The following is a 15390-nucleotide window of genomic DNA, read 5'->3' as shown; positions in this document are numbered from 1 at the left end:
ACTAATTACCAGGACGTGTACTCAAAGCATGAGCGGACCAACTGGCAAGTGTCTTCACTGACATTTTCAACCTCTCCCTGAACGAGTCTGTAATACATGTTTCAAGCAGACCACCACTGTCCCTGTGCCCAAGAAAATTAAGTTAACCTGAATAAATAATTACCGCCCCGTAGCACTCAAGTCAGTAGCCATGAAGTGCTTTGAAAGGCTGGTCATGGCTCACATCAGCACCATCATGCCAGAAACCCTAGACCCAATCCAATTCGTATAATGCCCCAACAGATCCAAAGATGACGCATTCTCAATCACACTCCACACTGCCGTTTCCCACCTGGACAAAAGTAACATCTATGTGAGAATGCTGTTCATTGACTACAGCTCAGAGTTCAGCACCATAGTGCCCACGAAGCTCATTGCTAAGCTAAGGACTCTGACTAAACACCTTCCTCTGCAACTGGATCCTGGACTTCCTGACGAACCGCCCCCAGGTGGTAACAACACGTCTGCCACGCTGATCCTCAACACTGGTGCCACTCAGGGGTGTGTACTTAGTCCCCTCCTGTACTCCCTGTTCACCCACGACTGCGTGACCTAACACTACTCCAACACCATCATTAAGTTTGCTGACTACACAACAGGGGTAGGCCTGATCACCGACAACGATGAGACAGCCTATAGGGAGGAGGTCAGAGACCTGGCAGTGTGTTGCCAGGACAACAACCTCTCCCCCAATGTGAGCAAGACAAAGGAGCTGATCGTGGACTACAAGATAAGGTGAGCCGAACACCTTAACATCAACGTGGCTGTAGTGGAGCGGGTTGAGAGTTTCAAGTTCCTTGGTGTCCACTTCACCAACAAACGACCATGGTCAAAACACACCAAGACAGTGGTTAAGAGTGCACTACAACACTTTTCCCCTCTCAGGAGACTGAAAAGATTTGGCATGGGTCCCCAGATCCTCAAAACGTTCTACAGCTGCACCATTGAGAGCATCCTGACCGGTTGCATCACCGCGTGGTATGGCAACTGCTCAGCATCTAACCGTAAGGCTCTACAGAGGGTAGTGCATAAGACCCTGTACATCACTGGGGCCATGCTTCCTGCCATCCAGGACCTATATACTAGGCGGTGTCAGAGGAAAGCCCCAAAAAATTGTCAGAGACATTGTCATAGACTGTCATAGAAGTCATAGACTGTTTTCTCTGCTACCGCATGGCAAGCGGTACCAGAGCGCCAACGCTAGAACCAAAATGCTCCTTAACAGCTTCTACCCCCAAGCCAAAATACTGCTGAACAATTAATCAAATGGCCACCGGACTATTTACATTGACACCCCCCTTCTATTTGTTTTGTACACTGCTGCTACTCGCTGTTCATTATCTATGCATAGTCACTTCACCCCTACGTCCATGTACAAATGACCTCGACTAACCTGTACCCCCGCACATTGACTCGGTACCGGTAGCCCCTGTGTATAGCCTCGTTATTGTTATTTGATGGCAGGGGAGAGGAATGGGGTTGATAGAGAGGGAGGAGGAGTAAGAGAGAGAGGCAGGGCGGGAGGACATGGGCTCTGATCCAGAGCATCTGGGGAACAACGGTGAGTGAGAACACAGGTGGCTAGAGGAAAGAGGAGTAAAGAGGAAGGAGCACATTAATGGAAGGGATCTGCTCTGCTTGTCACTACTTCCATATTCATATCTTCTATTCCCCCTGCTGTGTTTTCTTCTCATATTCACAGCTCTTCTCTCCCTCCCTCCACTCTTTCCCTCTTTATCCTCCTCTGTTGTCGCTACATCACCCTCCCCTCAGCTCTCCCCTTTCCCCTCCTCCTCTCACTCTCATGGCCTTTGTTCTGTTATGATGGCTAGGTGCAGCTGAGGGCTCTTGTATCAACCCGACACCAAACCTATGCCTCTGACTTCCCTTGAATCTTGACTCTGAATACCAACAGCTGTAACTTTGACTGGCACTGCCACAACAGGATGGGAAGGAGAAGAGAGAGGACTGGGTGGAATATCAGGCCTGAATGGGGAAGCTGAATGGGCTTATCCTAGAGAGGTGTGAGTATAGTGAGTGGAAAATATTGAACTGCATAGTGTGAGGCTCACTGAATGAAATACCAGACATGCCGCAAGAGCATGCATCTGTGTGTGTGTGTGTCAGCCTGCATTCATTTCCTACCTACGTGCACTGAGAGGTTTACTGTGAGTTGTCGCACACCAAGCTATAAAAAAATTATGCAGTCGCACGCTTATACACTCCTTCAGCTCTGTGGTAGGCCTGTGTGTGTGTGTGTGTATGTGTGTGTGTGTGTGTATGTGTGCGTGTGTGTGTATGTGTATGCATGTGTGTGTGTGTGTGTGTGTGTGTGTGTGTGTGTATTCGTGTGTGTGTAAGCATGAGTGTGTATTAGTATGTGTATGTTCTCAGTATATGTGTGTATGCCTTTCGGCTGGTGGTACCAGTGTGGCAGGCGATGAGTGACGGGTAAGGCACATGCACATGCTCAGCAGCATAACAGCAGGCGTGGCTGTTTCGTTATCAGGCAGGCACCCAGCAGAGCAGCCAAAATCCCCTCTCTAAGCCCCCGAGGTGGGCGAGATCTCCCTCTCCCACAGCCATGGGGGGCTAACTAGGGGGGGGAGACTCGTTACTTTCTCACCTCCTACTGTAAAGCCATCTACATCTCCTCTCCTTCACCTCTGCCTTTTTCCACGTGGTAGAGGGGGTGGATGCTCTCCTGCAGCCTGAACCACACACACAAACACACACACACACTGCCGCATAAGGATACATGCACACATGATGCTGTCACATACAGGATGCATGCACACATGATGCTGCCACATACTGTGCATGCACACATGATGCTGCCACATACTGTGCATTGCACACATGATGCTGCCACATACTGTGCATGCACACACAAATGCCAGGGCCCAAACCCACTGTAAACACACAGCACAATTACTGGCAGGTCCTTTACTTCATTTTATTCATTAGGATCCCTATTAGCCGACACCAATGGCGACAGCTAGTCTTACTGGGGTCCGACACATAACGAGAAAGACATTACAGACAAAATACTTTACAATTTACATTAATTTAAAATCATTAAACATGTAGTGTGCTTGTGTGTGCATCTATCACTTACACAATTACACATACACACAACAAGTAGGTCACATGGGGGAGAGGCGTTGTGCCGTGAGGTGTTGCTTTATTTGTTAAAAAAACAAACATGTTTGCTGTTCACTTGCGCTATATTAGATGTCAGGGAGTTTCATGCACTCATGGTTCTGTATAATACTGTATGTTTCCTTGAATTTGTTCTGGACCCGGGGACTGTGAAAAGACCCCTGGTGGCATGTCTGGTGGGGTAAGTGTGTGTGTCAGTGCTGTGCGTAAGTTGACTATGCAAACAGTGGGAAATTTCCAACACATTATTTTTTCTTATAAAAACAAGAAGTGGCACAGTCGCAAAACACCCGTCTCAATGTCAACAGTGAGGAGGCGACTCCGGGATGCTGGACTTCTAGGCAGAGTTGCAAAGAAAATGCCATATCTCAGACTGGCCAATAAAAATAAACGATTGAGATGGGTAAAAGACTCTGGACAGAGGAACTCTGCCTTCGAATGCCAGCATCCCGGAGTCGCCTCTTCACTGTTGACGTTGAGACTGGTGTTTTGTGGGTACTATTTAATGAAGCTGCCAGTTGAGGACTTGTGAGGCGTCTGTTTCTCTATCTAGATACTCTAATGTACTTGTCCTCTTGCTCAGTTCTACACCGGGGCCTCCCACTCCTCTTTCTATTCTGGTTAGAGACAGTTTGCTCTGTTCTGTGAAGGGGGTAGTACACAGCGTGGTGCAAGATCTTCAGTTTCTTGGCAATTTCTTGCATGGAATAGCCTTCATTTCTCAGAACAAGAATAGACTGATGAGTTTCAGAAGAAAGTTATTTGTTTCTGGCCATTTTGAACCTGTAATCGAACCCACAAATGCTGATGCTCCAGATACTCATCTAGTCAAAAGAAGGACAGTTCTATTGCTTCTTTAATCAGGACAACATAATTGCAAAAGGGTTTTCTGATCAATTAGCCTTTTAAAATGATAAACTGGGATTAGCTAACACAACGTGCCATTGGAACACAGGAGTGATGGTTGCCACAAGCCTGGGACAATCCACGGTCCCAGCCACATCGCCCTCAAAAAAAACCTGCTCGCTTGATATGCAGGTAGCTAGCAGATATGCTAGCTGCTACGCCAAGCAGCTCCTCAGACTCGGGCCTTGGTAAGCAGGATTACTGGACAGATAGTAGCGGTCCCAGCAACTGATGCCAACTGTGTCGCTGGATCCAAACTCAAAAGGTAGCTAGCTGGTAACCAAACTTTTTCAATAGACTTTCAAAACAACAAACTTTCCAAAACAGCAAACCGAGCTCTCCCTTGTTACGCTTTCCGCATTCAACAGGAAGTGATGTGTTGTGGCGGGCTGCTCCAATGCGGTGACAGACAGCTCTGCACGTTAAGGTAGACGATAGAAGAAGCAGAGGTGAAGAAAGGAGGGGAAATACGCATGAGTGTCCAAGACAAGAATGTAATGTGACTCCAGCCGGCCAAAGAGCGACTCATCCACCCGCCCCTACACTCCAGCTTGTATAGTCCATGTTAGAGTCACTTGACTCCCTGTCGCACTGAGCCCACAGAAGTCCACACCGGCCGCTATGGCTGATATACATATTAGAGAGAGGGGAAGATCAGGTGGCATTCCTCATTATGTAGCACATTGCTAAAACACTGTTCTGGGCTGTTTTTACCCTAAAGCTTCTGATTCTGAACTCAGATTGGCCCTTCTGGCCTCTGCCCCCCCCCCCAGGCTACTGTGAATCAATTCAAAATCAAATCAAATGTATTTATGTAGCCCTTCGTACATCAGCTGATATCTCAAAGTGCTGTACAGCCTAAAACCCCAAACAGCAAGCAATGCAGGTGTAGAAGCACGTTGTCTAGGAAAAACTCCCTAGAAAGGCCAAAACCTAGGAAGAAACCTAGAGAGGAACCAGGCTATGAGGGGTGGCCAGTCCTCTTCTGGCTGTGCCGGGTGGAGATTATAACAGAACATGGCAAGATGTTCAAATGTTAATAGATGACCAGCAGGGACAAATAATAATAATCACTGTAGTTGTCGAGGGTGCAGCAAGTCAGCACCTCAGGAGTAAATGTCAGTTGGCTTTTCATGGCAGATCATTAAAAGTACTCTACCACTCCTGCTGTCTCTAGAGAGTTGAAAACAGCAGGTCTGGGACAGGAAGCACAACCGGTGAACAGGTCAGGATTCCAATATCCGCAGGCAGAACATTTGAAACTGGAGAACCCCACATGGTTGCACTGTGGTGATGATCTCATATAACTAGAGGACTAGGACATTTTCCTGGTTAGGTCACGTGGTCAGGGAAAACTGATCCTACTGTACCTATGAGACTGTGTTAATTACACAGTGATTGTAACCAGGGTAAATCAAATGATGAGCAGGTGATTATAACCAGGGTAAAACAAAGGATGAGCAGGTAATTATAAGCAGGGTAAATCAAATGATGAGCAAGTGATTATAACCAGGGTAAAACAAAGGATGAGCAGGTAATTATAACCAGGGTAAATCAAATGATGAGCAGGTGATTATAACCAGGGTAAAACTAAGGATGAGCAGGTAATTATAACCAGGGTAAATCAAATGATGAGCAGGTGATTATAACCAGGGTAAATCAAATGATGAGCATGTGATTATAACAAGGGTAAATCAAATGATGAAGCTTATGTAAATGGTAATCTAATTTCGTTCTGCAGTCAACCGAGACAGTAAATCTACAGGAGACAGCACCTTCAGATGGCTTAATACTACTGAGAGCATCAAACACACACACACACACACACACACACACACACACACACACACACACACACACACACACACACACACACACACACACACACACACACACACACACACACACACACACACACACACACACACACACACAGTCTACATGCCCTGTGCGCACACACACACACACACACACACACACACACACACACACACACACACACACACACACACACACACACACACAGTCTACATGCCCTGTGCACACACACACACAGTTTACATGCCCTGTGCACACACACACACACACAGTTTACATGCCCTGTGCACACACACACACACACGCACACACACACACACACACACACACACACACACACACACACACACGCACACACAGTCTACATGCCCTGTGCGCACACACACACACACACACACACACACACACACACACACACACACACACACACACACACACACACACACACACACACACACACACACACACACAGTCTACATGCCCTGTGCACACACACACACACACACAGTTTACATGCCCTGTGCACACACACACACACACACACACACACACTCACATTTGAAATACTTTATTTGAATTCACCAATCAAATTGCCATCAAAAAAGTATCCAAACATTTCAAAGGTCCCTGTATGCATGGTACTCAACGGTACAGAAAGCACCTCCTTCTCCAAATAGCTAGGTTGCCCACGACAGCTGAAACAGAGTAGTACCTAGCAAACTGCTTTGCCCTAGTTTTTGGCAGGCCTCCAATTTGGAGGCAACTCACTGTAAGCTTGTGTACGTGGCCGAGACAAATATCAGCGTCACCAGCTTGCACCTACACCCGAGGCTGTCCAAGCTTGCCACGAGGAGCATGCATACACATGCATGTGTGCGCAGACACAGAGTTACATGCACTGTACACACACACACACACACGCACGCGAATGAGTACCTTACTCTCATCAGGAGTCAATATCATATCAAATGCCTGTATTGTTATATATATTTGACTGGATTGAAAAAAAGCTGATAACATTTGAATGATTACAGCATTTCGCTTTTTATGTGAACAAGATAACAACTTTAGTCCCCTCCTGCAATAGCAAAAAAAGTCTATATTTCAAGAGAGCAGCAGCACTCGTACATATTTCAAGCAAAGAAAACCGACATTGCTACCGTAATTCTTCCTCTCCATCTGTTCCTCTCAGTCTCTCTTTTTCTCTGTCCCCCTCCTTTCCTCCTTCTCTCTCTCTCTCTCTCTCTCTCTCTCTCTCTCTCTCTGTCACGCCCTGGTCTAAGTATTTTGTGTTTTTCATAATGTATTGGGTCAGGCCAGGGTGTGGCATGGGGTTTTTGTATTGTGGTGTGTTTTGTCTTGGGGTTTTGGTGTGTATGTATTGGTATTGTAGCTAGTGGGTTATCTAGCAAAGTCTATGGCTGTCTGGAGTGGTTCTCAATCAGAGGCAGGTGTTTATCGTTGTCTCTGATTGGGAACCATATTTAGGCAGCCATATTCTTTGAGTTTGTCGTGGGTGATTGTCCTTAGTGTCGTTGTTCCTATCTCTTTATTTATTTACACAAGTATAGGCTGTTTCGGTTTTCGTTACGTTCTTTGTTTTGTAGTGTTTTGTGTTTATTCGTGTTTCACATTGTTCATTAAACATGTATCGCAATCTACACGCTGCATTTTGGTCCGACTATCCTTCACACCTAGAAAACCATAACTCTCTCTCTCTCTCTCTCTCTCTCTCTCTCTCTCTCGTACAGGGCTGTAGCCATGGTCTGACTTTTAGTGAATTGAGGGTGTGGGGTGTGTTTTGCAGTTTTCAAAGCTAATTTCCTGCAATTCTCCACGTTTCGCCATGATTTATGCCATACTAATACGATATCTGAGTGAGAGTGACTGTCACGCCCTGAACTTAGAGAGCCTTTTATTCTCTCATTTGGTTAGGTCGGGGTGTGACTAGAGTGGGTACTCTAGTTTTTGTATTTCTATGTTGGCCTGGTATGGTTCCCAATCAGAGGCAGCTGTCTATCATATTTAGGCAGCCTTTTCCCACTGTGTTTTTGTGGGATCTTGTTTTTGGTTGTGTGCACGCCATAGCTTCACGTTTCGTTTGCTGTTTATTGTTTTTGTACGTTTCACAAATCAAATATGTGGAACCCAGATCACGCTGCACGTTGGTTCGAGTATATTTCCAACAACGACCGTGACAGAAGATCCCACCACTCACGGACCAAGCAGCGTGCACAGGAGGAGAGGGTATCCTGGGCCTGGGAGGATATCCAGGAGGTCAGGACATCCTGGACTTTTATTTTTTTATTTTTTTATTTCACCTTTATTTAACCAGGTAGGCTAGTTGAGAACAAGTTCTCATTTACAACTGCGACCTGGCCAAGATAAAGCATAGCAGTGTGAACAGACAGCAACAGAGTTACACATGGAGTAAACAATAAACAAGTCAATAACACAGTAGAAAAAGAAAAAAAAGTCTATATACATTGTGTGCAAAAGACATGAGGAGGTAGGCGAATAATTACAATTTAGCAGATTAACACTGGAGTGATAAATGATCAGATGGTCATGTGCAGGTAGAGATACTGGTGTGCAAAAGAGCAGAAAAGTAAATAAATAAAAACAGTATGGGTATGAGGTAGGTAAATTGGGTGGGCTATTTACAGATGGACTATGTACAGCTGCAGCGATCAGTTAGCTGCTCAGATAGCAGATGTTTAAAGTTGGTGAGATAAAAGTCTCCAACTTCAACGATTTTTGCAATTCGTTCCAGTCACAGGCAGCAGAGAACTGGAAGGAAAGGCGGCCAAATCAGGTGTTGGCTTTAGGGATGATCAGTGAGATACACCTGCTGGAGCGCGTGCTACCGGTGGGCGTTGCCATTGTGACCAGTAAACTGAGATAAGGCGGAGCTTTACCTAGCATGGACTTGTAGATGACCTGGAGCCAGTGGGTCTGGCAACGAATATGTAGCAAGGGCCAGCCGACAAGAGCATACAGGTCGCAGTGGTGGGTGGTATAAGGTGCTTTAGTAACAAAGCGGATGGCACTGTGATAAACTGCATCCAGTTTGCTGAGTAGAGTATTGGAAGCCATTTTGTAGATGACATCGCTGAAGTCGAGGATCGGTAGGATAGTCAGTTTTAATAGGGTAAGTTTGGCGGCGTGAGTGAAGGAGGCTTTGTTGCGAAATAGAAAGCCGATTCTAGATTTGATTTTGGATTGGAGATTTTTTTATTTTATTTTTTTATATTAGTCTGGAAGGAGAGTTTACAGTCTAGCCAGACACCTAGGTACTTATAGATGTCCACATATTCTAGGTCGGAACCATCCAGGGTGGTGATGCTAGTCGGGCGTTCGGATGTAGGCAGCGAATGGTTGAAAAGCATGCATTTGGTTTTACTAGCGTTTAAGAGCAGTTGGAGGCCACGGAAGGAGTGTTGTATGGCATTGAAGCTCGTTTGGAGGTTAGATAGCACAGTGTCCAAGGAAGGGCCAGAAGTATACAGAATGGTGTCGTCTGCGTAGAGGTGGATCAGGGAATTGCCCGCAGCAAGAGCAACATCATTGATATATACAGAGAAAAGAGTCGGCCCGAGAATTTAACCCTTGTGGCACCCCCATAGAGACTGCCAGAGGACCGGACAACATGCCCTCCGATTTGACACACTGAACTCTGTCTGCAAAGTAGTTGGAGAATCAGGCAAGGAAGTCATTAGAAAAACCGAGACTACTGAGTCTGCCGATAAGAATATGGTGATTGACAGAGTCGAAAGCCTTGGCCAGGTCGATGAAGACGGCTGCACAGTACTGTCTTTTATCGATGGCGGTTATGATATCGTTTAGTACCTTTAGCGTGGCTGAGGTGCACCCGTGACCGTCTCGGAAACCAGATTGCACAGCTGAGAAGGTACTGTGGGATTCGAGATGGTCAGTGATCTGTTTGTTGACTTGGCTTTCGAAGACCTTAGATAGGCAGGGCAGGATGGATATAGGTCTGTAACAGTTTGTGTCCAGGGTGTCTCCCCCTTTGAAGAGGGGGATGACTGCGGCAGCTTTCCAGTCCTTGGGGGATCTCAGACGATATGAAAGAGAGGTTGAACAGGCTGGTAATAGGGGTTGCAACAATGGCGGCGGATAGTTTCAGAAATAGAGGGTCCAGATTGTCAAGCCCAGCTGATTAGTACGGGTCCAGGTTTTGCGGCTCTTTCAGAACATCTGCTAACTGGATTTGGGTAAAGGAGAAGACGGTGAGGCTTGGGCGAGTAGCTGCGGGGGTGGGGAGCTGTTGGCCGAGGTTGGAGTAGCCAGGAGGAAGGCATGGCCAGCCGTTGAGAAATGCTTGTTGAAGTTTTCGATTATCATGGATTTATCGGTGGTTTCTGCTTGAAACAGCTGGCCTTTGCTTGGGAAGAGATAATGGCAGGAGACGAAAGCCTTCCATGGAAGCAGACGCAAGCAGTGAAGGAAGGACAGCGACGACGCCGGGGTTCGCGGCCATAGAGTAAGCCCAAAATGATTTCCACACGGGGTGGAGGAATGAGGAATGAGCCAGAGACCGTCAGGGAGTCGAAGGAGGAACTCGACGAAAGATTCCGGAGAGAGGTGTTGGCGATGAGAGTGCTGCAGAGCTGGTGTGCTGAGAAGCGAGACACCAGTCCGGTGTCATCTGCACCAGTTTCACGCATCTGGCCTCCAGGGCGCCTCCCCAGTCCGGTACGTCCTGTGTCTCCTCCACACACTCACCCTGAAGTGTGTGTCACCGTTCCAGTACAATTTGTGCCGGCTCTATGCACCAGGTCTCCAGTGCGCCTCCACAGCCCGGTACGTCCTGTGCCAGCTCCCTGCACTTGCCGTGCGAAGTGTGTCATTGTTCCGGTACAATTTGTGCCGGTTCTAAGTACCAGGTCTCCAGTGCGCCTCCACAGCCCAGTACATCCTGTGCTTGCTCCCCGCACTCACCTTGCGGAGTGTGTCACCAGTTCGGTGCAACCTGTACCGGCCCCACGCCTCAGGCGTCCAGTGCGTCTCCCCAGTCCGGTGCGTCCTGTGCCTGCTCTCCGCACTCGCCCTGAAGTGGTGTCACCAGTCCGGTGCAACCTGTACTGGCCCCACACCTCAGGCCCCCAGTGAGCCTCCCCAGTCCAATACGTCCTGTGCCTGCTCCCTGCACTCGCCCTGAAGTGCGTGTCACCAGTCCGGTGCAACCTGCGCTGGTCCCACGCATCAGGCCTTCAGTGCGCCTGCCCAGTCCAGGCACGGTGTCCAGTCCCGCTCCAAGGCCAGAGGCTCCTGCGAAGGTTCCCAGTCCAGAGCCTCCTGCAAAGGTTCCCAGTCCAGAGCCTCCAGTGAGGGTTCCTAGTCCAGAGCCTCCTGTGAGGGTTCCCAGTCCAGAGCCTCCTGCGAGGGTTCCCAGTCCAGAGCCTCCTGCGAGGGTTCCCAGTCCAGAGCCTCCTGCGAGGGTTCCTAGTCCAGAGTCTCCAGCAAGGGTTCCTATTCCAGAGCCTCCTGTGAGGGTTCCTAGTCCAGAGCCTCCTGTGAGGGTTCCCAGTTCGGAGCCTCCTGCGAGGGTTCCCAGTCCAGAGCCTCCTGCGAGGGTTCCTAGGCCTGAGCCTCCAGTGAGGGTTCCCAGTTCGGAGCCTCCTGCGAGGGTTCCCAGTCCAGAGCCTCCTGTGAGGGTTCCCAGTCCAGAGCCTCCTGCGAGGGTTCCTAGGCCAGAGCCTCCAGTGAGGGTTCCCAGTTCAGAGCCTCCTGCGAGGGTTCCCAGTCCAGAACCTCCAGCGAGGGTTCCCAGTCCGGAGCCTCCAATGATGATCCACGGTCCGGTTCCTCCGGCGGCAATCCACGGTTCGGAGTCTCTGGCGATGATCCCCAGTCCAGTTCCTCCGGCAACGATCCACGGTCCAGTTCCTCCGGCGACGATCCACGGTCCGGAGTCTCTGGCGATGATCCACGGTCCAGAGCTTCCGGCGACGATCCATGGTCCGGTCCCTCCGGCGATGATCCACGGTCCAGAGCTTCCGGCGACGATCTACGGTCCAGTTCCTCCGGCAACAATCCATGGTCCGGTCCCTCCGGCGATGATCCACGGTCCGGAGCTTCCGGCGACGATCCACGGTCCGGTTCCTCCGGCGACGATCTACGGTCCGGTTCCTCCGGCAACGATCCATGGTCTGGTCCCTCCGGAGACAATCCACGGTCCGGAGTCCCCGGCAATGATCCACGGTCCAGAGTCCCCGGTGACGATCTACGGTCCAGTTCCTCCGGCAACAATCCATGGTCCGGTCCCTCCAGCGATGATCCACGGTCCGGAGCTTCCGGCGACGATCTACGGTCCAGTTCCTCCGGCAACAATCCATGGTCCGGTCCCTCCGGCGACGATCCGCGGTCCGGTTCCTCTGGCGACGATCCCCGCACCAGAGCCGCCACCGAAGCTGACGGATCTGCGAGCGGAGCGGGGTCTGCGTCCTGCACCGGAGCCACCGAGGCTAGATGCCCACCCGGACGCTCTCCTATAGAGTCAGGTTTTGCGGCCGGAGTCCGCACCTTTGGGGGCCCTGACCTTAAAGGCTCTCTTAAGCCATGACCTTAGAGAGCCTTTTATTCTCTAATTTGGTTAGGTCGGGGTGTGACTAGGGTGGGTACTCTAGTTTTTGTATTTCTATGTTGGCCTGGTATGGTTCCCAATCAGAGGCAGCTGTCTATCGTTGTTACGGATACAAGTATCCTGTGTGTGTATCCTGTGTGTTCTTTTCTCTCCTTCTCCCCTCACAGGTGAAAATCATCACTCCCCAATCAGTCAACAATCAATCATCAATCAGAAGACACACCTCCTCCTGTTTCCTACCCTATCACAGTTCCTTTCCTTTGGTTTAAAAACCCCATCAGTTGTTTGCTCTAGAGCTCAATCTCTCTGTAAATGCCATGTATGTAGATCTCTGTGTTTCACTCTCTCTTTGTGTCTTAACCTCTCTTTTGCACCTCCAAATCACTTTGTCATCTCCTGTGAGTATTGTTTTTGGTTATGGTGTTTGTGTTTGATTGCTGGTGGGAAAAGGGGAAACCAAGACAAGTCGCCCATGGGCATACACTACCCGTAGGTAGACTTTGTTAAAAACACTAGTTAGAACTGGGCGGACCACCCACTGTATTTTTGGTTAGTTAGTTAGCTGTTAAATTAGGCTAGTCTAGCTTAGGGGTGTTTTGGATGCTTATTGTTTCTTTCCTTGGGTCCAGCTCAGCCCCTTTTCCTGCTCCCCCCCCATTACCGTGTGTTTTACAATAAACCCTGAGTTTGACGGTATAATTTCAGTTATCGTGGTTATTTCGTTCACACTTTTACTTTGTCACAATTATAATTTGCATGAGTTATGTTACGGGTCTCATTACCATCCCCCCTAGACTGTCGGGCCAAAAGGGATTCGTAACAGTCGTTGTCTCTGATTGGGGATCATATTTAGGCAGTCTTTTCCCACTGGGTGTTTGTGGGATCTTGTGATTGGTTGGTTGCCTGTGTGCACGCCATAGCTTCACATTTCATTTGCTGTTTATTGTTTTTGTACGTTTCACAAATAAAATATTTGGAACCCAGATCACGCTGCACGTTGGTCTATTTCCAACAACGATCGTGACAGTGACGAACAAAATCGGTTGGTAATTTGGCCATGTTTACGAGAAGTTTAGATTTCTGGCTAGACTAACTAGACTAATTAACCAATCTAAAATGTTTCAACTAACATGGGCTAATTGAGTGACTGTCAAGAGGAAAACTGCTGATTCACAACCAAGTTTTAATATTGCACCTTAAGTATTTACACACACACACACACACACAAACACAAAATTGTTTTTTTAAACAATTACACAGGTCCGGACCTCCAAAGTGATGGCCCGCACTCACACAGCACCTCAAGGACAGACAAAAACAGAGACAGAGAGAGAAAGAGAGAGAGAGAGAGAGAGACTGACACGAACCACATAGATCTACAGTAGATACCTCCAAAGAGACACAAGTACAGAGTCTACCGTTTACCTCAAGTGCTCCAGAATGTTCAGTCAAATATTCAGGGGGAGATGTGGTCTTTGAGTAGCAAGGACACTGGGTTAAAAGGGCGAAGGTCCCTGTGGGATTATTGGAGATCACAGATAAAGCAGATCTGTTTCAGATATTAGCTGCCTGAATATACTCTGCGCTACTTTAGAGAGGCAGAGAAAGAGAGGAATAAGCTCCCTTCGTTCAAATGAGCCCTTTACAAAACGTGCAGAAAGGAGAGAAAAGCCAGAGCTAAATGAGATTAAAGTGACAGCGTGTGGAGGGATGGGTAGGGACGGAGGGACGAGGGGAGGGAGGGATAGGGGGAGGGAGAAGTGGGGTGTACTGGATTTCAGGTGTTCGAGAGATTATTCTCTTTTTTGTTCCGCTGGTCACTCTCATAAGAAATAACCTGAACAGGCAACTGGAAATCTGTACTAAATGTGTTTACTTTTACTGGGACTGACTTGATCTTTGTGCAAAAAGCACCACTTGGCTATGAGCAGGGCAGCCATACGTCTATAAATCACCCACCAGTACACTGACCCGTCCACTCACACAAACACACACACACACTCAGCTTCCAACAACTGTTCAGATAACAGACACTTTAAATTGCACAGATAACTATGATAAACAACCCCCTCCCACAGGGAATTAAAGGAAGGGAATGTCTTACCTTTGTACTGTCTTGCTATCTGTGTGTTCCTGGCAATGTGGCGCTCCTAGGTCCGTGATTCTCTGTCTGTGACAGGTGCCATGGTGTAGCAGTAGAGTCCAGAGTAAAGAAATGTAGAAAGAATCTCGCTCTCTCTCTCTCACACACTCTCTCTCTCTCTCTCTCTCTCTTGATCTCTCAGAGTTATTCCCGCTGTGAACGATCCAAATCACCACAGAGACCGTGCCTGAGTGTGTATGTGTGTGTGTGTGTGTGTTGCTCCAAAGGTTTCGAATTCCAGAGTCCTGAGCTAGTGTGTGTCCCCTCTCTTTTTCTCTCTTCTCCTTTCTTTTTTCTTTCTCTCTCTCTCTGTTCGGGGCTGGCTTCTCAGGACTGTAGGGGAGGCGAAGACCAGTCAGGGGGTGGGACAGCGCATAGAGGCTCTCTCAGACAATCTTTCGCTCTCTCTCCCTGTCTTTCAGCCTTTTGGATCTTTCTTTGACTGATACTCTTTCACTCTCCCACTGCTCAACGTCTCTCTCTCTCTCTCTCTCTCCCTCTCTCTCTCTCTCTCTCTCTCTCTCTCTCTCTCTCTCTCTCTCTCTCTCTCTCCCTCTCTCTCTCATGGTCCAGAGGTAAAGTGCTCCCCCTCCTTCTCGCTCTCCTTCCCTCTTTCTTCCTCTATTTCTGTCATTTCCTCCCTCTTTCACCCTCCCTAGGTCCCACATGTTAATTTGCTACATGTGGCTCTTTGATCTCTCTGTTTCTGCTCAGT

At 48.4% G+C, this 15390-nt stretch overlaps 1 protein-coding gene across 2 annotated transcripts in view; it reads right to left on the bottom strand.

Moving 5' to 3' along the window:
• LOC112215838 (semaphorin-3B) overlaps positions 1–15151 on the bottom strand; it is a 68829-nt gene extending 53678 nt beyond the window's left edge. Inside the window, exons 1-2 of one of the 2 annotated variants that reach the window (XM_042299288.1) lie at positions 14637–15151; positions 2666–2750 (exon numbers count right to left, since the gene is read on the bottom strand). The gene's annotated coding sequence lies outside the window, so the exon portion shown is untranslated. The remainder of the gene's footprint in view (positions 1–2665; positions 2751–14636) is intronic. The other variant, XM_024375266.2, reaches the window with a different exon arrangement.
• Between the last annotated feature and the right edge of the window lie 239 nt (positions 15152–15390).

This window comes from Oncorhynchus tshawytscha, linkage group LG16 (assembly GCF_018296145.1).
Source record: "Oncorhynchus tshawytscha isolate Ot180627B linkage group LG16, Otsh_v2.0, whole genome shotgun sequence".
NCBI classification, from domain to species: domain Eukaryota; kingdom Metazoa; phylum Chordata; class Actinopteri; order Salmoniformes; family Salmonidae; genus Oncorhynchus; species Oncorhynchus tshawytscha.
Note: the sequence above shows the minus strand (reverse complement) of the source record. Positions and strands in the feature narration are given on the sequence as shown.